This window comes from Calypte anna, chromosome 2, assembly GCF_003957555.1.
Source record: "Calypte anna isolate BGI_N300 chromosome 2, bCalAnn1_v1.p, whole genome shotgun sequence".
Taxonomy (NCBI): domain Eukaryota; kingdom Metazoa; phylum Chordata; class Aves; order Apodiformes; family Trochilidae; genus Calypte; species Calypte anna.
The window spans coordinates 84830091-84856980 of NC_044245.1; the positions used below are offsets into that span (position 1 = coordinate 84830091).

The 26890-nt window shown below is 37.1% G+C and overlaps 1 protein-coding gene across 3 annotated transcripts in view; it reads right to left on the bottom strand.

Annotated features, from left to right (window-relative positions):
- GALNT1 (polypeptide N-acetylgalactosaminyltransferase 1) overlaps positions 1–26890 on the bottom strand; it is an 89678-nt gene that overhangs the window by 57259 nt on the left and 5529 nt on the right. The window contains exon 2 of one of the 3 annotated variants that reach the window (XM_030445538.1): positions 7809–7979. The exons of 1 other annotated variant lie outside the window; for it this stretch is intronic. The gene's annotated coding sequence lies outside the window, so the exon portion shown is untranslated. Of the gene's footprint in view, positions 1–7808; positions 7985–26890 lie in introns of all 3 variants that reach the window. One more of the 3 variants, XM_030445537.1, reaches the window with a different exon arrangement.

Below are 26890 nucleotides of genomic sequence, written 5' to 3' on the forward strand. Positions count from 1 at the left end.
CAGGAGATAAGTTAGAAACTGCTGAATAGCATAAAGCATGTGACTAAACATGAAGACTTGAAGTAGGAAATATAATTTGAAAAAAATAAGGATGGCAAACATTTAACATATGGTGGCTTGCATTACCTCATATAAAATGAAGAATGGTAAAGAATTCACAGGTTTCATTGACATGTTTTACTTCCCATCCCTTTAATAGTGATGCTGCAGATAATAAAAGAAAATCTAAAATTTCACACATGCCTAGGGAAACACAGAAATTCTAGCCAGAAGTAGCTCAACAGTTCTGCAGGGCTAAATGCTTTTTGAAATATAGAGAAAGTATTTAGCTCTCCATTAAAAAAAAACTAGCACCAAAACAATTATAAAAAAATGAGAACATATGTTTGCTTCCCTTCCTCTAGAAATCCTGAGCAGAAATGGGAGGAAAAAAAAATTAAAAGCTAGCACTGTTGAATTCTGTGATACATTAACGAAATTATTGCAGTGTTTCTCACAAAAACTTGCACCCCGTTGCTATACCCATATGCAAACACAAATTCCACATAGAAAGCAAATGGCTGTATTTATACAGACTGGTCATATAGCTCTTAAGCATATATATCCACACATGAAGTCTGTTTTCACATCATAAAGCTGTCTGCTCAGCAGGTAACTTCTGCTGCTTAACAACTGTTCTCTATTTAATTAACACATGGAGTATTGCACTGAGGATAAGATTCTTCACATACATCCTTCACTTTCCCTCTTACTCACTATACTCACTTGCTTTAGGATTTAGCTTTCTTAATTCTGTCTTCCCAGAGATCTCAGACAACACACATCTGAGAAATACCACGCTTTTTATTTCCATTGTCAATCCACATGAATGTACACATGGTATAAATAGAAAAACGAGATTTTCTTTAAGGACCTATAAATTAGTCCAAGCAAAGCATAGTTCTAAAGTAGGCAATGTTTATATTTTGGGTTCTACTTCAGATAGGTAAGCAAGAAGAGAACTGTCAGATAAAAACCTCAATAGGCAGACTTGTAGAATCCTGGAAATCCTTTAGAATTTGGGATCAATTTCAAGACCAGACAAGAAAAAAGAAACTGAAACGAAGAAGTCACTACAATAATTTGCAAACAGCCCAGCATAGCAATGGCTATAGCAATGGTTCTTCTTCAGGACTAGAGATGTGGATACTTTCTTTGTTCCTATGGCATCTTGGTCTTCACCACTGGTACTGATATTTCCAGAGGACTAGAGCTTAAACTCTAGAATTCAAGCTTCAGGTGAGCTGCAGAGGTTTATATGCTGAAGCACCTACGATGCCTGACAACACAAAAGAGTTTTTACAGAGGCTCCAGTCCCATCCTGAACTGTGAACTGGCACAAACACTAGTTTCACGTTTTGGGACTTTGTCATAACAAAAGTCTGCTTTCCCTCTTCACTGCATCTCTCCCCTTCTGATAGTCAAGCAAGCATCCTCAATGCTCAGGCAGGGAGCAGCTCTGACCAGTTCTGCTCCATGCAAGCAGATGTGTTCTTCCCTCACTGCTCTTACATTCACATCTCCTGGATTGCTACCATACAAATGAAAATGAAGATAACAGGTAAAGTAAAGACAGAATGAAAAAGTGATCTGTTGCTGCTGGAATCAAGAGTGCTTAACATCATGAGAAAGATGGAGGAGAAGTAAAGACCCCACCCTGTCTAAAGAATATACAGCTGACCACATGATTCAACAAACCTTATGCACACAGTATTCACCACCCTACCAAATGCATCTTTGTGTAACTATAAAAGTAGACAACTTTATATATATATACACACACACACACACACACACACACATATATATAAAATAGCCCTAAGCATTACACAGAGCATGGATATATACTTGGCTTATTCTAAGTTACCAGCAGGCAAAACTTCCATATTCCATTAAGCAGAAGGAAAAGAATTTATTTGACCCACCCAGGTCATATGCTAGTGCTAATAATAATAAATTAAACCCTAACAAAGATAAATGTGTGAAAAAACTAGATTGGTAGACTAACAAAAAGCCCACCTGAATAGTCATGAAAGATTTGCAGAAATATGATGGCAAACTAGAGACAACACATGGTCAGCCAGCAACATAAAATCACCTTTAACTGCAGAATACAAAGACTTTATAGGAAAAAAAATAAAAGAACAGAAAAACTAAAAAGGACAGGAAATGCAGTCTATCAGTTTCATTGTAAACAGCATTGTGCTCTCCCCCATGTTCTAAACAAGATATATTAGACAACCTAATAAAAAGATATTTAGAAACAAGACTTCATTTGCCAGTATTTCCAAAGAATCTAAATGCTGGCTACACTGAAGAATTTTCTCAGGCTCATCTCTAACACACTACAGTAAATATTGTAATCCTCTTCATATTCACTAGAGTTGTACTTCAAAACAATTAAGAAAACAAATAATAATAATCCATTAGTGAAACTTGGTTTGCTGAAGCTTCAAAATGCAAAGTATAAACAGAGAGCAGCTTGCAGTACATAAGTACAGCCAAATGTGAAAAAGAACATTTTAGTTTTATAGGTTTTTCAGAATGAACTTTCTTCTGCACTCTGGACACACCATTATAGAAAACACACCATTATTAATGAGAGGAAATTCAAACAAGAAAAGAAAAAAGTCTACATATAAATTTAAGTGGATATAAATTTAAAGCAGCTTTTGGGTGGTCCTATCAAGTCACTGTAACCACAGCATTTGTGCAGGGAATCCCAGGCTGGGTTTCCAAAGGTTAAATAGAATTACTGAGAACTCTTCCCAATTTTCAACTTCATTGAAAAGAAAAAATTAAAATTACTTTGAAGCACACATTTGATCAAAAGCAGTATCATGCAAACAATAAGTTAACTTCTGTAGAATACTGCAATCCTGTGTGTTTTTTTTTTTAAAAAACAAATGTACTGGCTTTTGATCTCCTTTGTGAAAGGAAGTGCTAAAAAACCAAAAATTAGTAAAATGGAAAAAAATTAGTTTTCAATTAAATAATGGGAAGCATTCAAAATTGTTTTCACAAGGAAATGCTACTTTTTAAGCATTCTGTAGTACATGCTTTTCCAATATTGCTATATTTTATTTCTTAATTCTCTAAAAGAAAAATGGTAGATTCACCCACATGTCAAACTTCAAGACTAACTTAAAGCTAATGATTCCAAAAAGGATTTTCCATCCATCATATCTTGTGAAATTCCATCCGAATATGAAGAAGGTTTGTCAAATTTAAATGAAATAGCCATATCAAGATACAGGCATTACTTCAGCAAGGGAAAAAAGTAAATAAAATTTAGAATTTGTTATTTATTGCACTGTGCAGCAGTCCAGAGAAATCTGAAGGGTGTGATAGGTAATTTAAGGCAGAAAGATTATTTCTTTTAAAAGTTCACTTTAATCTCCCATTTACCTGTAAGATTGATGCTAACAATTTTCTACATAGTTGCTAACAATTTTCTGCATAGATGCATAAAGAAAACAATCAGTAGAACATTAGGTATGGCAGAGATGTAATAGATTTCACTAAATTACTTAAGTTTCTTTGAACACTCCCATGCTTACTACTTCACCAATTTTTTTCCAGAAGTTGTCAGGTGCTTTGTAAAAAAACAGCTAATGTATGTAATTGCACACATCATTTTTGAGGTATAAATTTGGCAGCAACCTAAGTTTTTTTTACAGCTCAAAATTCATACCTGACTGGAAGCCAAGACAGATACAGGTCACCATAAAAAGGTTAATGTGTCAGAAAACACTAAAAAATAGGATATGATGGAACTGCTTTGTAAATCCAGTTATATTATATATGATACAATGTAAATCCATTTGTAAATCCAATTATATATTAATTGGAAACCACAGCATTTAGGTAATACAATCACTGATAAAAAATTAAACAAAATCAGATACTTTTAAAAGCCCTTTTTAAATTTCTGTGCTCCACTAATTTAAAATTACTTTTCAGTAACTTGTCTGAAAGATTTTTAGCTTCTCTGAAGATACTACAATCCTTATAACACAAGAGAACAGATACACCTGAAAAGTTGTACCACACGGTTAGACCATGGTTACACCAACACACTACTGTGTAAATAGTTGCTACCATCTTCTCTCGCATTCCAACATGCCAGCCTTCTGCTTTGCCAGAAAGATTTTAACCAGAAATGAATAAACTAAATCAGGGAACTGATCAAACTGAAAAATAATAAAGAACAAGGGTGGGTTTTCAGCCACAGACCACCAAACCAGAAAGATGTCAATGAGGCCTTCTAAAGACAGCTGGAAGGAGCCTGAGGATTGCATGCCCTAGTGCTCCTGGGTGACTTCAATCACCCTAATGTTTTTTGGAAAGGCCACACAGATAGGCATACTCAGTCCAGAAGGCTCTTGAACTGTACTGATAACTCCCTGATGTAGGTGGTAGAAAAGCCAATGGACCTTGAATTAATGAAAAAAGAAGATCTAGTTGGGTACGTGAAGGTTGGTGGCAGCCTTGGTGGCAATGATCATGACATGGTAGAGTCTAGTATCCCACAAGGAAGAAGCAGGGCAATAAATAGAACTGCAGCCCTGGGCTTCAGGAGGGCTAATTTTGTCCTCTTCAAAGACCTACTTGGAAGAACCTGGTGGGCTAAGACTCTAGAAAGTAGGGGGCAAGATAGGCACATTCCACTGAGTAAAAAAATCGAGTAGAGGAAGAAGGAGACCTGCATGAATGAGCAAGGATCTGCTGAAAAAAAGCCATGTAGAAGAAAGAAAGTATGTGGAAAAAGGGACTAGTCACTTGGGAGAATCCTAGGAACATTGTCTGGATATGTAGGAAAGCAACAAGGAAGACCAAAGCCGTCTTAGAATTAAATATAGCAAAGGATGTAAAAGTTAACAAGGGCTCCTTCAAATACATCAGTGGTAAAAGGAAGAATAGGGAAAGTGTGGGCCCACTGCTGAATGAGATGGAAGCCCTAGTAACAGAGGATGCAGAGAAGGAAGTTACTGGTTTCCTTCTTTGCTTCAGTCTTTACTGCTAAGACTAATCCTGGGGAATCCCAGAGCCTGGCAGTAAGAGAGAAATCCTGGAGGAAGGAAGACTCCTCACTGGTCAATGAGGATTGGGTTAGAGACCATTTGGGTAAACTGAACATACAGAAGTCCATGGGCATTACAGGATGCACCCACAAGTGCTTAGAGAGCTGTTTGGTGCTGCTATTCTACCAGTCTTGCATCATTTTCAAAAGATCATTGAAAACAGGAGAGGTGCCTGAAGACAGGAAGAAAGCCAGTGTGACTCCAATCTTCAAGAAAGAAGATCTAGGAAACTACAGACTCACCTCCATCACTGGAAAGGTGATGGAGCAGCTCATTCTGGAGGTCATCTCTACGCACATGGAAGAAAAGAAAGTTAATCAAGAGCAGCCAGCATGGATTTACCCAGGGGAAAGTATGTTTGGCTAATCTGATAGTCTTCTATGATGGTGTGACCGAATCTACTGGAGTAGATATAAGCAGAGAAGTGGACGTTGTCTACCTTGACTTTAGCAAGGCTTTTGCCACTGTTTCCCAGAACATGGTCATGGGCAAGCTTAGAAAGTATGGGTTAAAAAGAGTGGACTCTGAGATGGATTGAGAACTGGTTAAACAATATAACTCAGAGGGTCAAGTTCAATGATGCAGAGTCCAGTTGGAGACCTGCAACTAGTGACATTCTCCAGGGGTCAGTACTAGGCCCAGTCTTGTTTAACATCCTCATCAATGACCTGGATTTATTTATCCTCAGCAAGTTTACTGATGATACAAAACTGGGAGCATTGGCTGATGCTCCAAAAGGCTGTGCAGCCATTCAGCAAGATCTGGGCAGATGGGAGAACTGGGCAAAGGGGAACCTAATGAGCAAGAACAAGTGCAGAGTCCTGTACCTGCAGAGGAGTAACACCATGCACCAGTACAGATTAGGGGTTGACTTGCTGGAGAGCAACTCCATGGAGAAGGACCTTAACGTTCTGGTGCACTATCCATGGGACAGCAACGTGCCCTTGTGGCCAAGAAGGCCAGTGTTATCTTGGGGTGCATTAAGATGAGTGTTCCAGCAGTTGAAGGAGTTTTGTGTCCAGTTCTGGGCTCCCCAGTGCAAGAGGGACATGGATATACTAGAGAGTGTCCAACACATGATCTAATGTTTTATAAATAACAGAAGGATGGGTGCCAAGAAGAAGGGGCCAGTCTCTTTTCAGTGGTGCTCTGTGATAGGAAAAGAGCCAATGGACACAAACTGGAACACAGGAAATTCCACTTCAACATGAGGAAAAACTTTACTATAAGGGTGATGGAACACTGGAACAGGCTGCCCAGAGAGGTTGTGAAGTCTCCTTCTCTAGAGACTTAAGACCCATCTGGACATGTTTGTGAGTGACCTGCCCTAGGTGACCCTTCTTTGGCAAGGGGGTTGGACTAATCTCCAGAGGCCTTTTCCAACCCCTACCATTCTATGATTCTATGATCTTTCTCCCAGTACAGACCCAGACCAAAGAATGAAGACCAGTCAGGTATCCCTCCACAGCAGTTATTTTCTCTCTAATCTGCTACCTCATTACATTCACCACTAGAGTCAACAACCACAGAAGACGTGGCTGGGCTACAGTGAAAGAAACATCAGTGGAGCTACAAGTTGAGAGGCCATAAGCACTAAGCCCAGAAATAAATAAAAAAAGTTTGGTTTTTTTATTTTAGTCTATTTTCAAAATTCTGAGCAGTCTCTACTATTATTCAGCAGTATTAGTAATTTTGGGTGTATTTTTCCCTCTCCCCTAAACTGATGATTACATCACTGATTTTAAGAGTACATGCCAGACAGAGACAAATCTTTTGAAGGCGACTGGAAAAGGATCCACTTAGACCTGAAATAAGCTTTTCCCTTTTTACCCCACTGAACCTGAACTTCAAAGTCAGCCCAAATGAGTTCTTCAGAACTCAGTCTCTGAAAACTAACTTTATGGAAAGTGCAAAGAGGTTCATAAGAAAGAAAAAAAAATACAAGGTGAAAAATAAGCACAAAAGGTCAATACCAAGAATATTAAGTGGAGGACAACACGCTAAATACAACTGAATTGGTTAATCCCTCTGCCAAAGGAAATCGACTTGTCCTCCCCAATCTCTGCTCATCTGTTGTTAAACTTGAGTTCTCCATGTTCTTTCACTGAGGTTTTAAAAAAAAAACAATAGTAAATGGGGAGATGCACACAGAGAGATGAATTGACAAGAACTTGGTCATTACACACCTCACTGGGCAACCAGTGACTACACAGTGGTAGTTTAATAGTCATCTCTTGTCTGACAAGGATGCTTTAAGAGAAGTGTATTTACTGTAGAAACACAGAAAATAAAACCCAGGCTTTCTCAGCTGAATGAAAAACTGATACAAACTTAAGATAATGGGTTTAGATCAATCTTTTCAACATGATATCCTCCGAGAGAGTAAGGGCAAGTTTAAGAGAACTAAAAATGGGGTCCTTTACCCACTTGGATATTGTCATTTCCAATATCCAGAAACAACCACTGTAACATAAATCAGTGTTGTGCTAGTATCAAAAGACATTCTTATGGACACCTACTTAACAGCTGCAGACAACTGACCTGGTACACCAGAAGCCTGAAGGAACAGAAAAATATGGAATACACAGTGACCAAGTAGCAGCATGCCTGCAGTCTCCAAGTGCTCCAAAGCAGACAGACAGCAGAGTTCAAAAATTCCAGGTTCATATGTTGTACTGTACTGACCTCTTCCTCAGGTTTACAGCCATCTGGATGATCCACCAACACTGGTGACAAAATCCCCGACGCAGTGCTGCAGAGCACCTGTGGTAGGAACCGTAGAGCAATGGATTGGCCTAAGCCATCCTGATGTGAACACAGAAGCAAAAGAAGTCTTCCATCCACAAGGTCTGAAGGCTGTCCTAGAAGAACAGAAATTGAAGTAAGTTCTTCACTCAACTGTGGCTGAGCTTGAGGTATAAGTGGAAGGGGGGGTGGGGTGGAGGAAGTTTTCCATCATTTAAGATTTGGGAATCCAAAATCCTGTGCAAGGGAGAAGCCAAAGGGCTGCTTCTAAAAAAAGGCAGCGAACTGAGAATGTGGGGAAAACAACATATGCAGGGTAGAAGGAGAGGTGGAACGAGTCATTAAAATGTGTTAGCCTTTCAGATGATATGATTTAAGTAGGAGGACTGCCTGTCCTCCCAAATAAGCAGTCATCTATTTTTGAGTTCTATGTATGTCGCTCTCTGTCCAATCATCAACACTTAGCACAACAACCTATGGATTGTTCTAGATAAGGCTAGAAAACAGCCTCCTCAATGGCACACATTCAGAAGCTCCCAGATGATCATCCTTTTGGACTAAGTATTCCCATACATATTCTAGCTGATAGATGTAGGGGTTTTTAACACTTTTTCATCTCGCCCACAAGTTAAACATTAGCATTTATAATGACAGCTTTTGTAAAAAACAAGTGTTAAACTAACACAGACCTGGAAATTAAGAAGTAATGCTTTTTCACTCCTAAAAAAAAGTGCTATCTGAAAAACAACTCCTGAGCCTAAGGGTTATCATTTCAGCAATATTGAATGAATTCTTTCAAATCTCTTTAGCCAGTTCATACAGCAATGTCTGAAGAGAATTCTAGGCAACTGAAGAGCGAACAATCTTAATGGACAAAAAAGCAGATTTTTTTTCAATTTTTAATGCAATTGTAACTTGTCTACAGTTAAGTAATATTTTCCTTGTATTATAAGCTTGTGTTGTAGTTGCCATATTATTTATGAGCCTACTAAGCTATTCAAGTGTACTGCTCTACCTGCTAAAAATATTAGCTTTATGTATTGCCTGTCCAGATGAAAAATTATGTCAAAGGGAGAAAAAAAAGAAAAGCTGCTGACACTACGATAACATAACAGCATGGGGAAAATACATGGTAAGGAAAGCTAAGATTGGCAGTGACAGGCAAGATGTTTATCAACTGCTTATTCTGAAACAAATTATTACTCCAGTACTGAGGCTGGTGAAATAAGAGTAAGACTTGGCAGTTCCCTGGCTTTTGCATATCAAAGAAGAAAGGCAAAATGCCTTTACTCCTAATTTTTTTCTGCATTTGAGGATAGATTACTAAAATACTGATAAAGCATACTGATAGTATAGGAATGGTAAGCAGTTCTTTAATCCACATTAGTATCTTATAGACTGGATTTTAAAAGAACTAGTTAAGTTCTGGCTAATAATACCATTTTTTACCAAACCTGGGAAAAAAAAAAAAAGTGACATTTCAAAGGGACAGAAAAATAGACTCACAAAATGTTCCAAGACATACCAAGCAGGACACCTAATATACATCAAGACTGTTACATTTCTGGAAGTGTTAAATATTAAGAGATCATGACATGACTCTGAAGAGACCCAACTGCCTTTATCAAAGCAAGTTAGTCACAGCCAGCAAGAAGGTTAAACACACACAAACTTCTCTTATCTCTATACATTGAACTGCAACATGTAGTACACAAAACTCTCAGTATTGTTTAAGTTAAATTAGCTTTTTTACTATCCCTTTTCTTCAGTAAAACCCAAGTGCCTTACAGAAGTGGAGAATATGATTAATTTTTACAGATGGGAAAAGGAGCCTGTTACTGGCTAAGCAAGCTGGTAAATCTGGGAGCAAGTTTTCTTCTGTCTGCCCAAGAGTTTTAACTGAAGTATTTATCTATACATTTGTCTAGAGAGGTGACGATCCATATTTCAGTGATTTTGCTCATTTACATTTTTATTTCAAAAGATCCTAAGATGATCTTTGTTCAGTGCTGTCCAGACACTAGACAGAAACAGCCTCCATAAAGCTCACAGAAAGCAAACAATAACAGCAGGACACAGAGAACAGTCCATATTGCCATTAGTAAGCAGGGCATGTCCACCAAGGACAGACGGTCACTTTTTTGTAGTGAACTTCCAGACACTTAAAAGCTTTTAATTTCCCTTTATCTTTTCTCGAGGTTACAAAAATGCCAACTCAATCATTCTTTGGGTATGTACCACCTTTTCTAAACCACCAGGCATTACCATTACCCTCCTAAGGCAAATTAACTGTGCCTGTATCTTTCTTTAAGTACAATTGCCAAAACTGACACAGTACTTTAACCTTACCATACAGAACAGAGCAGAAGTTTCAACGCCATATGTCCTCCCAATTTTATCATAATTTATTCATGCCAATACATATAAACACCTCTTCTTTCTGAATAAGGCTGGATTACTAAATCTCATTTGATAAACCATGGCTCGTCCTACATAAAGGGAGGGAAATGGGGTGGCAGAAACAACTTGAATATTTTTTCTCCATCTTTTATATTATTTTCCTAAATATAAATCATTTCATTTATTCTTCCAAATCACATCCTATTCTTTCAACATTCAAGATTCTTCTGAATTGCCATCCTTGCTTTGTGTACCTGCATTTATTCACAAACACCTCTTGCCTTCAGATTTCATAAGCATATGCCACTCCATTCAACAGTTTGTGAAGAACAGTAAACTGAAACAACCACACAAAATCCCATACAGTATGCTTCCCCTTGATGACAGTGAACTACTGAAAAATATAACTCCAACTACTGCTAATCTAAAGATTTTATACACAGCCTAAAATAGTTGTTTTTCTTTTATCTAGGCCATGTTTCCTTAGCTTGCTCTGCAAGAATATCACATGTGGCTTTCTCCAGTCCACAAGCTTCCTGTTGTAGAGGAAGTTAGATTGGCTTGATTTTGTGTTTCTCATCTTCACAATAAGGCTTCCAAATTTACCTCCCTAAACTGCATGTTCAAAGAGAGGATTGTCTTACCTGTAATTAAATCTCTTCAGTACGTTTCTATTCTAACTGGATTTTCCATTACATTCTGTCAAGAGCAAAAATAAAAGGCACGGTGTGCACAGAACTGGCTGGTGATTTTCTCGTGGTCTTGACTCTAAACAAAAGCCATTTTAACCAGAAGCAGACAAAAGAAACCAAGGTGAAGAAAATCCACTGTGCCCTTTTATTTTCTTGCTGTAAATCCTAAGTAACTCAGAAAAAAGTAACAACCAATACACAGTGCTGATATGGACAGGCATGTGGGTTATGAGACCTGGACACCAGTAACAGAATATGTAGGTGAACAAAAACAAGAAACCATATGCTGCAAAAGCAGTTATGAGTAAATTAGATGAAGGGTACAAGTAGGAATAGGTCTTAAGTGCTCCATACTACATTACACTGCTACATAATTCAAAGTGAAAACTACTTTGGCTTTAAACTGTGCACACAACCTACAGACTTCAAATTGGAAGCTGAGACTTTGGAACTCTGAATGCAGCCAGCTTCAGTTAAAACTGAAGTTCTCACATCAACTCAAAGTATTTCACATAATTAAAGTTAGATGAGGATGATTTTAGGCAGAGATCTTCCTTGCCAGTAATTTTTACTGTCCTGTTTTATACTCCATTACAACCACCAACACGTGCACCACACCCTCTGCACAGTGGGTGTCCTTAGCTTTTGTAAATGGCATCCAGCAATGAAAGGTTTTTTTGAAAACTGACTTTTCAGGGGAATCCAATACTCCGACCCTTCATTCAAACCTAAGCAAATTTTAGTCTGAAGTGCTGACCAGATTCACAGCCACAATGTTCGTTGAGTGCAAAATATAATTCTCATATTCAAGTTTGTGTCTATACTGAGCAGCCTCAATATTTGCATTCCTGTTATTCAGAGAACTTCCTTCTGACACATCTATTGTTAACAATGGCAACAGTCTCACAGAGCTACTTATGCCCAATGAAGTATATATTCCTAATTCTCACTCTTTATCCCACTTACCAGCTTCATCTCTTCCTGCAGACTGACTGTGGGAATTTTCAATCATGCATTATGTTCCCAGTGGGTACAGTCAATTTCTGTTTATTCAGTGACACACCTCCCTCCCCCCTAAAAAAAAATTAATGCAGATGCCATAATGCATGTGACCAACTCTATTTCATCATCACCTTGTTTTTCTACCAGCTCAGTCCCGTGGTATAACCCTTCACATGGTCAAAAACGTCAGAGAAAGAGTGAACAGGAAATCATGAAAAGGAAAGAAGATTATTATCCTGACATGATACTCCAAAGAAAAGAGATTTGTAACGCAGAGAAAACCACATCTGTTTGTCTCAAAGAAGCGACCATTGACACACCAAAACACCAGCGCATACAGCAAAAGCATTCCATAATTCTCCATGGTCTTAGCTTATACAGAAAGACAGCAAGGGAAATACTTTGGGAAAAAAATAAATCTTTCCTAATGGAGATAATCCAAATATTTCTTCCTGCATGCAATTTGTCAGAAAAAAATAAGATTCATAGGCATAATTTATACTACCCAATCAGCAAAACTATAAACACAGATATGTGTTTTAGCATATGTAAAATACACACTGCTATCATACTAACTCCCCAAAACTTAATAAAAAATCATCAGGGTACCAGTTATTTTGATACAGCTGACATCTAAAGTGTATGCCCTTACTTTTCTTGGCCTTCATCAGTAGTTTGTTCACTAATCAAGCAATGATTCCACTAAGTACAGCCATGCCAACAACACAGCTCTCGCATCCCACCACCTTCTTTCTTCTGGGTACATGGACTCAAAGCAACACAGAGTATGAAAGGGACCAAGAATGACTGAACTCAGTTTTCTTACAGTAAATATTCTTTTTAAAAGTTAACTGTAAAATACTCTCCTCACCCAAGACTTTCACTCTGCTTGAGAGTACTACATCTCTGGAAAGCACAAAAAAAACAAACAAAAAAATTCAAGACAATCTACTACTCTCAACAGTAAAGTGTCAACTATCATATTCAGCATCATCAATAAATTTCTTTGGACTGTAAGAAATATCTTTTTCATAATTCAAACAGTACCTACACAGAATTGCATAGATAAAAGCTATCTTTCACAACCTTACAACTGCTCTCCAGAAAGACGAAAAAACCAAATAATTTGCAAATCAGAAGCAACACTGTAAGTCTGTAAAGATGATGGAAGTCTTTCTTAACCATCACGACCCAAAAACATTAGTAATGCAATCAAAAAATCAGTTTATTTTTACAGCATTAATGTTCATCAGCCTTAAGTATGAGCATGGAGCATCAATGGTCCAGGTGTGCTTGCCTTCAATGGGACTATCAACAAAGAACTGTATGATGACTCCTGCCAGCTGGCAGACACCTTTCTGCACCTTCTCTTCAGCCACCAGGAATCCCTTCCCTTGTTGTTTCACAATGCAAAGCAACCAGCATGGTTTGTATGGAGGATGAGCCACAGTGCCAAAGGCATTAGACACCTCTCAGCTCCTCCAGTTGACAAAGCATTCACTATGAAGGAACACTAGAAGTCAAGAAAATAAGATTTAGTGTCAACTACAAGTTTTATGTTGTTTTTTTCTACAAAGAGTGGGAATTTTAGTTTTTCAGTAATATTTCTATTGCACTGGACTACTGAAAGGTTAAAGACAAAGCTGGACCCCCCTCTCAAAATCTCCACCTTCCTATACTATTCCCCAGTAGTTTTAAACTCAGGTCGTCTTCTCTGCCTCTACTTGTGAGATCTCAGATGAGACCTCCAGCAGATGCAGAACTCTGTAATGAGAGCCAACACATTTTCTGTATACAAAGCACTGACTTTGGACCTTATTGATGACACTGCACCAGAAATCACATGAATCTCAGGAGACAGCAGATAATTACCACTTGCTGTAACAGCTCAACTACTCATCTTCCTCAAAAAATGCTATTATGGCAACAGCCTTAACCCAGGCAACAGCAACAACTCAGAATCATCAACTCCTTCCAGTATGCCAACTGGCATTAACCCCAGCTACATCTATAGATATGTGCATGCATACACATGCATAGGGGTATGAATGCAAAGTGGTTTTCTTCATGTAGTAGTTACAAATACGGCTCAATTTCCACTTTCAAAGTACTGTTCTTTGCTGGAAGAATTGTGTGTGACATTAACACTAGCAATCATACATAGAATCCCTTCAATTGCAAAAGACAGGGCTTTCTGTTTAGCTTTTTCTAGTCTCCCCTGACTCATGAGAAAAGAGTGAAAGTAGCCAAACCTACTGAGGAAAAAAATCTTGTTAAATTACGAATACAAAATACTTAAATACATAACTACATTAAAACAGATCACTTCTGCCCTCAAACTTTGAGTTTCAAGAAAGCTGTCTGCTATATTCCCAGGTAAAATACCCAGTTGAGTAATATGTAACCTCTTCTTTTCCAATCTGAAGCAAAAAAGCCCCTCAAACACCAAATAGCAGAAAAGCTTACATGGGGAGGTTGCGCAAGAACGGTTTAGGAAAAAACAAAAATGTGCCCAACTTACAGTCATACCCAGTTTCCCCATTTCCACTGAGAATGTTTAATGGTACTACAAGAGAGTGAGATAACTACAAATATTTCCCATGCTTTTAGAGAGATGAAGAGTGATGGACATTCAAATAATGCTGCTTAAAAGATCACAACCTCAGTCTTCTGAAGGCAAAGAAACCAGTTTGCAAGTGGCAGCAGGCAACTGTGGGATAAAAAAAAATACAACAGCTCTGTCCTATACATAGAAAAAGGGAACTACATAATTGTTCTGCTTCTATCCAATGGCTTAGTTTTTTTGGAGATCCCACATAGAGGGTACTTAAGTGTGCACTATAGCATATTTTTTAAAGTGAGCACAGTGGGAAAGGGAAATATCTAAGCAAGATCCTAAGACTTGCTATTCACAAGGGGCAGTTCTTGAAAAAAATCAACTAGTTAATTTGGAAATGTAAATGTTAAATTTACATAATGCTTCCAACATTTACAAAGGATCTCAATCGTATGAAGACAATAAACAAAGTGCTAAGTGGTAAAAAGACCCGAAAGTAAAACCACTGCTCTACACATCTAATTACAACTATTTAGACAGTGAGATATAATTTCTTCCACCACTCTGGCAAAAGGGACACACTACTGTCTATTCAGCTCTGTAGCTTCATTTAAAAAAAAAAAAAAAATCTGAGTTGTGTTCTAATAATCAAATCATTTATGGCTGTATACAGGGCTAAAAAAGACTGTTTATATATTTACTAACTTTGGAACCAAATGTAACCATAAAAAAACCTCACAAATCAAATGGGGAGTACTCTATTGCCAGGTATAATTAGAACTTCATAGTCAAAAAGGAAAATGAGAAAATTATATTCTTGTCCACAAGCTTTTACGAAGCCCATTATGACACATCACAACATTAGTCCCTTAGTAAGTAATGGAAGTATTGGAGACAGATGTTTACTAGGTGAACAAATATATTGTAACATCAAAGTCTAAAATAATGCATTGCTTACTGGGAGAACTTTTAACTCAGGGAACGTAAGTTTACAGCACATAAAAGTAAACCTTTAGAAAAAACTTGCCTAAAGCACACGTGTAATACACAGACCCTCCCTTAGGAAAAAATATCTGGCCTGGGGACTTAGTTCCTTGACAATATTAAGGTTCTACTTAAACACAAATTTTGTGGTGAGAAAAATAAATGGTAGTGAGGAGGGAATGATTTGCTGCCTTCTGCCAGATTTAAAGCATTTCAGTAAGACTGTCTGTCAGTGTCAACAGGAGAATACATACCCTAAAACAACAAACTGCTTGACTGAGCATATGTCTCCATACACAAATACTAACTCTCCCACAGAAAATCTAGTTTTGGATATCTTCATCTGCCTCCAGGCAAAGCTCTGCTGCTTACAACAGTGTCTGAAATTTGGCTGAGCTGATAAATGACTATCATTTCTCATTTGCAAGAGTAGGAAGATCACTTTAAACAAACAAAAACAAATTTATTCCTCTTCTAAATAGAAACTGGCAGGCAAATATTTTCTTGCTTCAGGTGAGATAATGGTCCCTATTTCAGGAATCTTTGTTTAGCCCAAAGGAACACAGGAAACATTACATTATCAAGTTTCCAAAACAATGGATGTAGTTAGTAATATCCATCATAAGTCTCTTTCTGTAAAACCAGTAGCAGGTACTAACACCGTCATAACAAGGATGAGGAAACTGCAACAACAAACCAATGAATTGGCTTTTCTTAAAAAAGCACTGCTGTCTTAATGCAGCCCTTGGCAATGCAGCAATCCAGCACACAGTTCCCCAAATCCTGCCGCAAACCTTAAGGTTTCTTCCTAGAAACACCCAGTTTCATCAACTGCTGAGGCAGTCAGCTGTTTTCAGTGCCTTTCTTTTTTACACATACAGACCTAGAGGATCCTTCAGTATGCAGGAAGCAAGGTACATAAGCAATTTACAAACACATCATGCCTAAAAATGAGGAACACTGAAAATCAGCACTGCAGCTCCAGGAACGCATAACAACATCCCCTTAGTCCCTAAGCATTTGCTTCTATTCCCCAACTCCTTTCTGACATTATCACATTTGAATATATGTTAGAGCTAATTTAGCACAGAAATAGACTGATATACAGACATTTCTCAGCCTATTTCACAATACATGCCTAAGGAAGGGAAAGCATGGCCAGGAAAAGACTTAACTTTAGCAGCAGTGGCAGGCTGATGCACTTGTGAAGCCAACAATTTAATTCTTAATTTTTGGTGACTTGCCTTTCTTGTTACACTAAATCTTAGCAGGCCTGCTACATGGTAATTATTTCTTCTAGTTTCTCCAATTGCTTGTTTTTTCAGTTATTCTATATCTGTTTTCCACCTCAATTTAAACACCTCTGTAGCAGCTGCTGTGGACCAGGCACATTGTGAATTACATCATCCCATCACGAGGGAATGATTATTAATCCAATACCTAGCAGACTGCTTCAAGGTCTGAGAAACTTTCACTACTAGAAACCTCCACTACCTTTTAAGATATAAATTCAGCCATTTAGCTTTTTCAGAAACTGGAAAAACATACAGGTATATAAACTCTTGCCTCCCCAAAACACCTGTCTGGTTCAGGATTGAGCAATAATTCTTGTTCAAATATTCTTAAAAAAGGGTGAAACAGTAATCTTATAGAAGCTTACCTCAGAGTACATGAAAACTAGAAAGACAAAAACATTCAGAATATTTAAATTTTTAATCAACCAGTAAAAACAAAGTTACTAAAGATAAAACTGTAACAAGCAGGCTCGATATTTTCAGTGTTTCTCTGTCAGCATACAGAGAGAGAACTGTGCCTTTCAGAAGAATAAAATCTGAACATTTTTCTTGATAGCAGGTATGCTATACCATAGAATACTTCCACAAGCACCAAAATGAAATAAGGCACCTTTTAAAAATACATCTAAGTGAAAAGAAAAATATGAAATGTCCTTCTTTTGTTCAATCAACACTGAATTATTTTTACTCGTTTAAAAAAAGGGAAAATATCCTTGAAAATACAATACTGTCTTAAAACACTTGACATTAAGAAAAGCATGCAGGAAACTCTCAATACTTTTGCACACCTTGAGACAGGCCAAAACAAAGCCTTCCAACTCGTTCAACTCAACTGTTTCACAAAGTCAACACTTGCTAAACCACCTCTTAACATTGGCTCACCTGAAGAGTATCAACTTTTTGGGAAATGCACTATGTTTTTTAAACACTCAAATCCACTTCATCATTAGTAATTGAACTGGATAAGAATTGCCAGCTGAGGAAGCATTATTAAGACCTTCCTCTGCAGTTGAAAACTTGGTGCTTGCAATTATCTCCCTGTGAGGATCCCACCAAAATAGAATCCCATTCATTTGTCAAAATACCTTAGCTGGGTTTCCCCGATATGATACAGGAACATTTAGCTTTGATATGAATTTAGCTTTGATATAAAATTAATAAGAAACAATTTATAAGTAGCTGCTCATGTGCTTCAACACCTTCAAATGCTGAGAACACTCTGCTTTGCACACTGAAGTGTTCTACAGACCAAGTATACTAAAACCATTGATTTGTCAGCATTGCTCTTAGATTTGCACCAAAAAGATTCCACATTTACAGAAACTAAGTTCTGAATATAACAATGATTACTTAAATACGATCCTTCCAGCAAAAGCCTTATCAACCTTCCACACTCATGTATATACGAAAAAATTCAATTAGATTTTCCATACTATAACAACAGTAATCTGCTCACTCATCAAGAATGAATATTGAAAAAAAGTCTGCAAAAAACTACAAGTTCAGTGCTATCTTCAGCACATGTATGTAAAAGAAACAAGAATTTAGAAGGCATGTAAATTTAACTTCTTACACAACTATCTTGTCTGTCTGGTTTGGACTACCATGTAATTTTTTGATAAAGAGACCTCACATCTTACCTAAACAGATCCACTGTCTTGTCTACCTCCTCAACAATTATTCCAACATACCCCAGGGCTACAATGGTGTGACCTAAGCGGTAACTGAAAGCAGACAGTATGCTTATTTTACATTTTACTGGGGTATATAAACACTTCCCTTTTCTTGCAAAGATCCCACTGATACTTTCCTGCTAATCATAGCTTATCCTCTTTTGCCTCAATTATATAAACGTCTTTAGCATTTAAAGCTTTTCTTTTTTTTTTTTTCTCCATTGTTATTTTTGCATTTTCAGAAAACACAAGGAATCACAGAAAGGAAACTAAGAGTAAATCTTACTCTTGTCAGAGTCAAGAGAGGCAGGAAGGAAGTAGGTCAAACTGACTTTTTCCTACCTGAGGTTGGCCAGACAGGATAATCACTCCAGTCAAAACTTCCACCTGCCAGTAAGTAGATTCTCCCTAGTCAACACTTCGATAGTTCTGGATTTGCAAACTCATTGGGTAATTAGCTTGCTATACAACTATATCTTTCATTATTTGACAAATTAATTACTGAGATACCATTAACCCATTTAAATATTTTTTGTTACCTTTTAGTGCAAGACGTTTACATTTTATTCTCTCTTGGCAGCTCTTCTGTTCCCCTCTCCTACCAATTTTCTGTTGCCCTAATTCATGTGTGCCTACACCTGCAGACTCAAGGCATGGCTTTAGGCAAATATTGACTAGAAGACTCTCCAGTGTTTGTAGCTGCAACAAATTAAGAGTTGAAAAGGGAAGTGTCACTGTTTCATTCATATTGCCCACTGCAGTCTGTTGTCCAGCTGGAGATCACAGCTTTAGTGTCATCAACAGGACCTTGCACCCAAGTTTTCACATTTCAAGGCTCACATTTCAGATGCTCCTAAAGCCTCCAGTTCTGACCCACAACCAACTACTTCTAATAATTAAAAGATGGTGGGCAACATTGTTTATGCCAACCAGTCCCAGTTTTCCTGGGTCTCAAACACCGGCTCTTTGAGGCAATCTACTTCTTTTGAAATAGCCTTCAACAAAGAAAAATACAGGGCAATCTCTGCTAGGCAAATCAAGATAAACATATAATTCAGATACCACTACCAACAAATGAAAAATCAGTTACAATACACCTTAAGATAATCTATGCTTTTTCTTCAGATATGCTCATTTCAAGGCTTGAAGCAAACAACTCTTTCAATGATTTTTTTTTTTTTTAAATGACAAGAAAGTTGTTATAGTGTTACATGTAGAAAAAGCATACGATTCTGGTAAAAGCTGGAGTATAGGTGACAATGGTGTTAAAAACATGTCCACGCTGCCATTAGTGTTCCACTTCTTAATAGCACCCAAGCACTTATTATTTAGTAGCATTCACTCAGGAAAATGAAATAGTACTATTATAAACAATTATGGGATCATTTGCAGTGTAAGAAGTATTTCCTAATAGTTTCTGTGACATTACATGGTAGATCAGATGCTCACCAAGCAAATTAGTTCATAACTAAGTATCCAACAACTGAATTTTAAGACAGCCTGAGCAGATAGATGCTTTATTAATTTTCTTATACCACCTTTCTGTACACGTATCTGCCACAGTTAAGAAACAAACCTCGGTTTTCCCAAGGCAGTAAGGGTACTGAGCTTCATTTTAGTGTGACCATATTAGCATGAAGACAGTGAATTGAGCTTCTTTCATTCCTTTTCCTCACAGCATTCAGGAAGGAAATAAATTAGGTTATCCCTCTCCCTAATTACATCATCTTACACACTTTACTTGTATGAACAATATATTCATTTCTTCATCTTGTTCGAAGGCTGCTCTTCTGTTCTGCTCTTTGGTTTTTCAAGAGGACAGAAGACAACAAAATAACAAAATAACTACTCTGTAAGGTGGATTTCAAACTACTGCCATTAAAAAAAAAAGTACATTCAGTAAATTCAGCCTTCAAAATTCATAAGCAAGTGTGGAAACTGTCAGGGAAAAGAAATATGACCAACTACTCATTAATGCAAGCCAAGTCGTTTAACATCTCCACATTTTTCTAAAAAAACTACCCTCTAGAAGCAGCTGTCTACTTTTTCATAATTTAAAAGGGCCAACTGCAGTAGAGGCATCAGCACACTGAAAAATAGCTGACAGGATGTGGACATTTAGAAAATGTCTGTCTGCAAATAGCCCCTGCTAGAACCCCTGTACCCTCCCTCGTTGAAAACACAACTTGTGGGCTGATCCCTCACAATAACCTCAGTACCTTAGTGCTGCTGCCAGAAGCTCCCCTTTATTCCTCCACCCCAAAACACCCATTTCCCACATGATACACCTTCACAAAGTCTCTTAATTACCAAACCAGTAAGTCATACCACATGCTATGGTTTGTTCCAAGGTCTAGGTATGCCATCTGGTCAGTCCCAAACACAGGCTCACAGGTGAACTGACAGGCTTGAAAGAGAACAGGCAACTGTAGAGCTGTTGTCTTCCTCCTCAATTTTCTCCAAATTTGTGCCACCTGAGTATTTTGAGGACTTCTGCACATTGAACATAACTAAAAAGCAACCTACAAATTAAGAAGAGGGCACGAGGATAAAACAAGATGGGAGGGCTAAAGGTGAACAGAGCAGTACATCAAACTCTTCCTCTCTTGCTGAAATTATTTTTGTTGCTTGGCTGGGACAAACATCCACCTAAAAACACTATTAGATTTTACAAGAAGGACTAACACAGGCCATGGTGTTATCATATGTAAGATACCATGAGAAAACAGACAAACTGTAGGAAGAGAACAGAGCCCCAGTCAGTGCTGGTACAGCCAGGGAAATGTCCCTCCCATTACTGAAGACTGGACATTTCATCCATAGAGGTGCAGCCAAGCATGTGCCTTCAAGTTTTTCCAGATGTCCTTTAAAATTTGTGCATTGAAGTCTTGTCTTTAACTTTCCTCTCACTTGAGGGAATCACATAAAAACTATTTGTAACTATTAAGCCTTATTTATGAAGATGAACAGAAAACAGCATTTCTGCTTACTCTTTGGGCCTGGCCATCCAGCCATTTTGCCCAGTGAAGCATACACCCACCCAAGCCATGAGATGCCCGTTTCTCCAGGAGAATGCTATGGGAATCTTTGTCAAAGGCTTTACTAAATTCTAGGCAAACAACATCCACAGCCTTTCCCTCATCCACTAAGCAAGCCAGTTTGTCACAGAAGGCAGAAGGGTTTGTGAAGCAGGACCTGCCTTTCATGAACCCATGCAGACTGGGCCTGATTACCTCCACAACCTGCATGATGGCACTCAAGATGATCTGCTCCATAATCTTCCCCAGCATCGAGGTGTAATGGTTTAACACAAAGGTTAAAACAAAGGAATTCATTTTGTTACTCAAAATACATAGAAATATCTCTAGTAAATTAAATTATGTCAAGAACTGGCATGCAAAGTAAAATACAAAACCTCATGCCATTTCTGAATACTATCCAAGTACCAGCATAATAAATATTCTCAGTAAGTTGACGATGAAGCAATTTTCGTCTTTATCTGAAATACCTGAGTTACACTTTAAAAAGTTAGGACTTTATGAAAAAGGTTGAGCTTTACCTTGAGACACCTAGGTCTCCAAGACATGTCAAACTAGATAACAAAAAACCTCCAAATTACTAGCAATTTCTGTTATTTTTACCTTTCTTTTTTTTCAGATACATTAATCTACTTCCATTCTTGAATCATTACCACATCATTCTGAATAAATATTGATGATACACCCAATCAGTCATTACACACTCAAATATAATAAATGGAAGCAATGGAGAAATCACATATTAAGGAAAGCTGTTAAGGTGGTATGCTACCATAGCAATTGGTAAGAGCTGCTTTAAATAAACAATTGGCCAGCATGTTACAAGCAACAGATACAGCAGTAAATGCAGTCTCTTTGAAAAACAAGAAATTGTTCTTGTTTCTGCTCCACAGAAATAGACTGCACAGCTCATCCCTGCAGACATATCAGTGGTGAAACAATTTCATTAATCTTTGCAACAAAAGGTGGTTTGATTATACAGAAGTTGGTATCAAATATTCTTAACAGACTTGAAACTGAAAATTTATCTGAGGATCACAAAGTCAAACATTTGATTTGGAAATCAGTAGCTGACTTGCAAGTCTCAGTTCCTGTGCATAGAAGTGACAATAAAGAAAGCCTGCTCATTTAAAAAAAAAAGCAAAACAAACATCCTGTTGCAGATTCTTTGTTTAAAAACACTAGTGATCCAAACTCGTGGATTAGTGCAAACCAGTGACTGTGACTCAGCTCAGTTCAGCTCCACTGCAAATGATATGAGGTGTGCTATAAGAAATAAAAGGCATTGTTTTCCAGGAAGAAGCAGAGATGTCCTATGATGCTTCCAATAAAGCGGAAAATGTGGTTAAAGAGAGTCCTAACCAGCCTTTCAAATATACATAACAATACATGAAGTATTGTTTCACAACTCAGAAGAAGTTCTTGCCATGTTTGGGAATGCAAAATTATTTGGGAAAAAAAAAAAAGGTAGTCATGATAGCGTGAAGCTACATAAGAAAGATTTGATGTAATCCAAAGCAACAAAATTATATATTATTGTACTTCATGAATCAGATCACAGCTGAGATTGGGACAATTGGTTTCTTGCACACAGCAGATTTCAAGCACTGTTTGCAATGATTAGTTTGCCTGGACAATATCAAGACAATATAAAAGATGTGATTTGACATCTTTGCAAAATCAAAAATGAACTAAAAGAAAGAAAACACAAGGAATTCAGGAAACAAAAAAACTCTAGAAACAAAAGGCTTGATTTTTGCTTTTTTAGAGGGTTTTTTAAAGATTTAACAAATTCAATACACAAGGTTACTTGGTTTCTGTTGGGTATTTGTTATCTTGCATTTTTGAAAATAAACTACTGCAGATACAAAGCTTTTATGAATTAGAGTCACAAGTGAAACCATATATACTGCCTGACAAGCGTATTTTGACAGAGAATTAAGTTTTGTGCTGGGTCTACACAGGGTGAACGGTGCTTTCAAGTTATGATTAACCAGTTCTGGTTACTCACTAGAATGGTTCATGCTTGAACACCCTTTTCCATTCAGTGAGATTATATCATAGCAGTATAATGTGAGTAATATTACAAATTAGGACTTGAATTTATAATAAAAAAAACAAAAAACAAAAAACAAAAAACACCCATAGCCTTTGACTTCTAACAACTGTCCCATATGCCTTTTGAATATACAGCAAGATTTTTCATATGCTTTTGTCATAGTTACTGATTCTGCAGTATTACATTTAGGCGTTTCTCCCAAATGCACTTTTACAAGCATTGATGGATTGTTCAATATTTTCTGTAGGAGTCTGTTATTTGACAGTCATAGTATAAATTTTGCCTCATTCTTTAACATTTTGTACAAGTCATATTTCTACTTCATTCAAATTATTTTAGACTTGATACAATATTGATGCAGCTCCTAGAAATCCAATTAATTGCCAAACATCAAATACAGATTTTAGAAGATGTAAAACCTATGACTACTAGTTTTTCTAAAGCTATAATATCAATACTTCTTAAGGTCTCAGCACATTAGAGTTATTTTGAAGGCAACATTATTGACCATATACTTCTAGAACTCTGCACAGTTGGAGCAATCCTTAAGGCTGATGTTGATCTACATACTTAAAGAATATTTTAATCCCATGTACATAAACCTGTGGTGCCATATGCTAAAACCAATTTAAAGCTGCAAAACAAACAAACAAATGAATATGCCATTTTACATATCAGGAGCCATCCTATTCTGTTCTGCTTTAGCAGGGAACTTGAGCTTTTATAAAGAATAAAGAATTCCTGTGCATCCCTTCTGACACATTATTCCCCCTATTCACTTCAGTGCCTAAGTAACTTCAGCACAAGTTGAAGAACCAGTGAGCAGCTTCGAACTGTTTTCCCACAGCTATATTAGACCACACTTTAATAGCATTATCAGTTTGTTCTTTTAAGAGGCCAGATATTAAGATGAAAGCAAAAGCAAGTGTAACTTACTGGACTTTTTGCTCCTATCTGTAACCCTTTTTTCAGACAAACAGTACTGGAGGAAAATATAAGCTGTGATAAGAACCTAAAAGCCTTTCCAAGTTTGTGAGAAGTTACAAAGACTGCGTAATTTTTCATTCACACTGAGGCTCCTGAAGGTGCTTTCCTACTTCCTAAAGTTACTGAAATAAAATTCCTGTGTTTTTCATGCTGTTTCTGAGGCCATCAGTTCAGCAAAATAAACCACAAAATCAAATACTTAGAAGTGTCATCCGGAAAAAGTATTTAAATTTTATAACCTCTCTTTGCATGCAGAAGGCCTTAAGGTGTTAGTTTCACTTCCCTTGAAATATATTTCAAATAAACATATTTAAATGGCAGAACCTCTGCTGCAATTTGGGAAGCTTAATATTTGTAATAGGATGTGCACATGTCAGCACTACCTCTACCATTTGAAAACTGAAAACAACTATTACTAACTTAAGTTCCTATATTTCTTAAACATCTGAGCAGTGAACCCTGGAGAAAAAATTGCAAGAGTATACCAGAAAAGGGGTGAAAAAAGTCCCACACTGCTTGCCAGGGTAGAGGTTTTTTGCTATTTTAAGTATACCTGTTATTCCAAGTATCTCTTTTGAACAGGATTCCTCTGGTAGGCTGCCTTAAGCCATTTTTCAAAAATAAAGATAGCAGACATTAACTTCATTCACATGATGCTACAGATAGAGTTTAAAACAATCAAGTAGTCTTTAAAAAATGTTCTGTGGAAATGTGTCCTTAATTTCTTAATGACAGCTACTAACTCAAACTGGACATTTAAAATAGCATTCCAATGAGGAGAAATTGAAGTAATTTCTTACAGAAGTACTTAATAGAGACAATAGTCAAAGCTGAGTTTTGCATCTGCAATTAGGATTCAGCTTCTGTGTTTGAAAAGTGTATCAATCCCAATTACCCTGAATACACAATTAAATGGAAACTAAATAAATCCATTAGTTTCATTTTAACTTAAATAAATCCTTAAAGATACTTTAAAAATGCCACATCAGTGAACGTTCTCCCTTCAATGTATTTAATGCAGAAACATCATTAACAGCATATGCAAATAAGAGCCTAGGTTGTTCTTAATGGTAAATTATTCATAATGATAATCAAACTAATGACTGTCACAGAGTGAGAGCACAATTCTCACCAGTCCTATTTTTTCACCTCCAACTAATTTGCACTTGGACCATGTGAAGATTCAGAAGTCTCTTGTGCTTTGTTGGTGGTAGGCTTTTTTTTTTTTTTGCTTGTTTTTTAAAGAAGCATCACCTAGCAAAGACAAGAACCAGCCACATGAAATTACATCACTCGCTTTTGGCTGTAGTGAGAGCTTTATGCTTGGTCTTAGGTCCTTGCTGCTCTAGTTAAACTCATTTTAGAACACTGATGTGGAGACATTTGTTTAAGGCCAGTAGTAAGCAGCTCTGTCTCTTTATAGAGGTTCATGGTAATTTGATCTATTTTTCACTCTGCTTATCAGTCAGCCTCTTAATTCAGATATTTAATGAGCACAAATCTCTCTACACACTGAAAAATATACACACACACAACCCCCCCCAAAAAACAAATTAAACCAAAGAAAACCAAACCAGAATTTGCTTTTCTTCTCCCTTGCACTTTTAATTATCAGAGTAATTCTTGTAATCATTTACAATTTGCACTAAAGCATTGCTAGCACACTGCAGACTGAAACCACATGTAAAAATGATAAGGATGACTTGGGGCTCTATACAAATAAACAGATTAGGATTCAAGTTCTTTGTGCTCTGCTGGCCTTCATTATGTTGTGCCTATAAAATGAGGCTAGTATATTCTTTTCTCCTGTAGAACTACTTAATGTGAGATATTTATGCACATGTGAGATATTATAATAATTCCTGTGGCTGATGGGAAGTGGAAGTACCAGCTGAAGCTCTGGAGTCTATTCTGATGAACTGTAAAACAAAAAAGTCAAAGAACATGATGTACAGTTTCACTTGCCTGTAACAAGTTTTCACAGGCAACACAGATGTTGAATATCATCCTGATTCAGTTGTTCCACCTAACTGGAATGACAAATTTTGTCATACGACTTCATTTACACATCAGGTGTTCTCTTACATGACGAAATTCTGGAACTCAACATGGAAACAGTACCACATCCGATTACAAAGAAATACTATTTGTAAAAAAAAAATAAATTACTAGAAGCTTATCTACTGTAAGCAATCCCACCAAAAATTTCCTAGAGAATTCTAACAGTTGCACAGCTTAACCAGTATTAGCACTAGTGAAAATAAAGTAGACTTTGTGAAATATTTACAACATGACACTGGCTCACGATTTACAGTACAAAGTTTTAAAAAGCAAG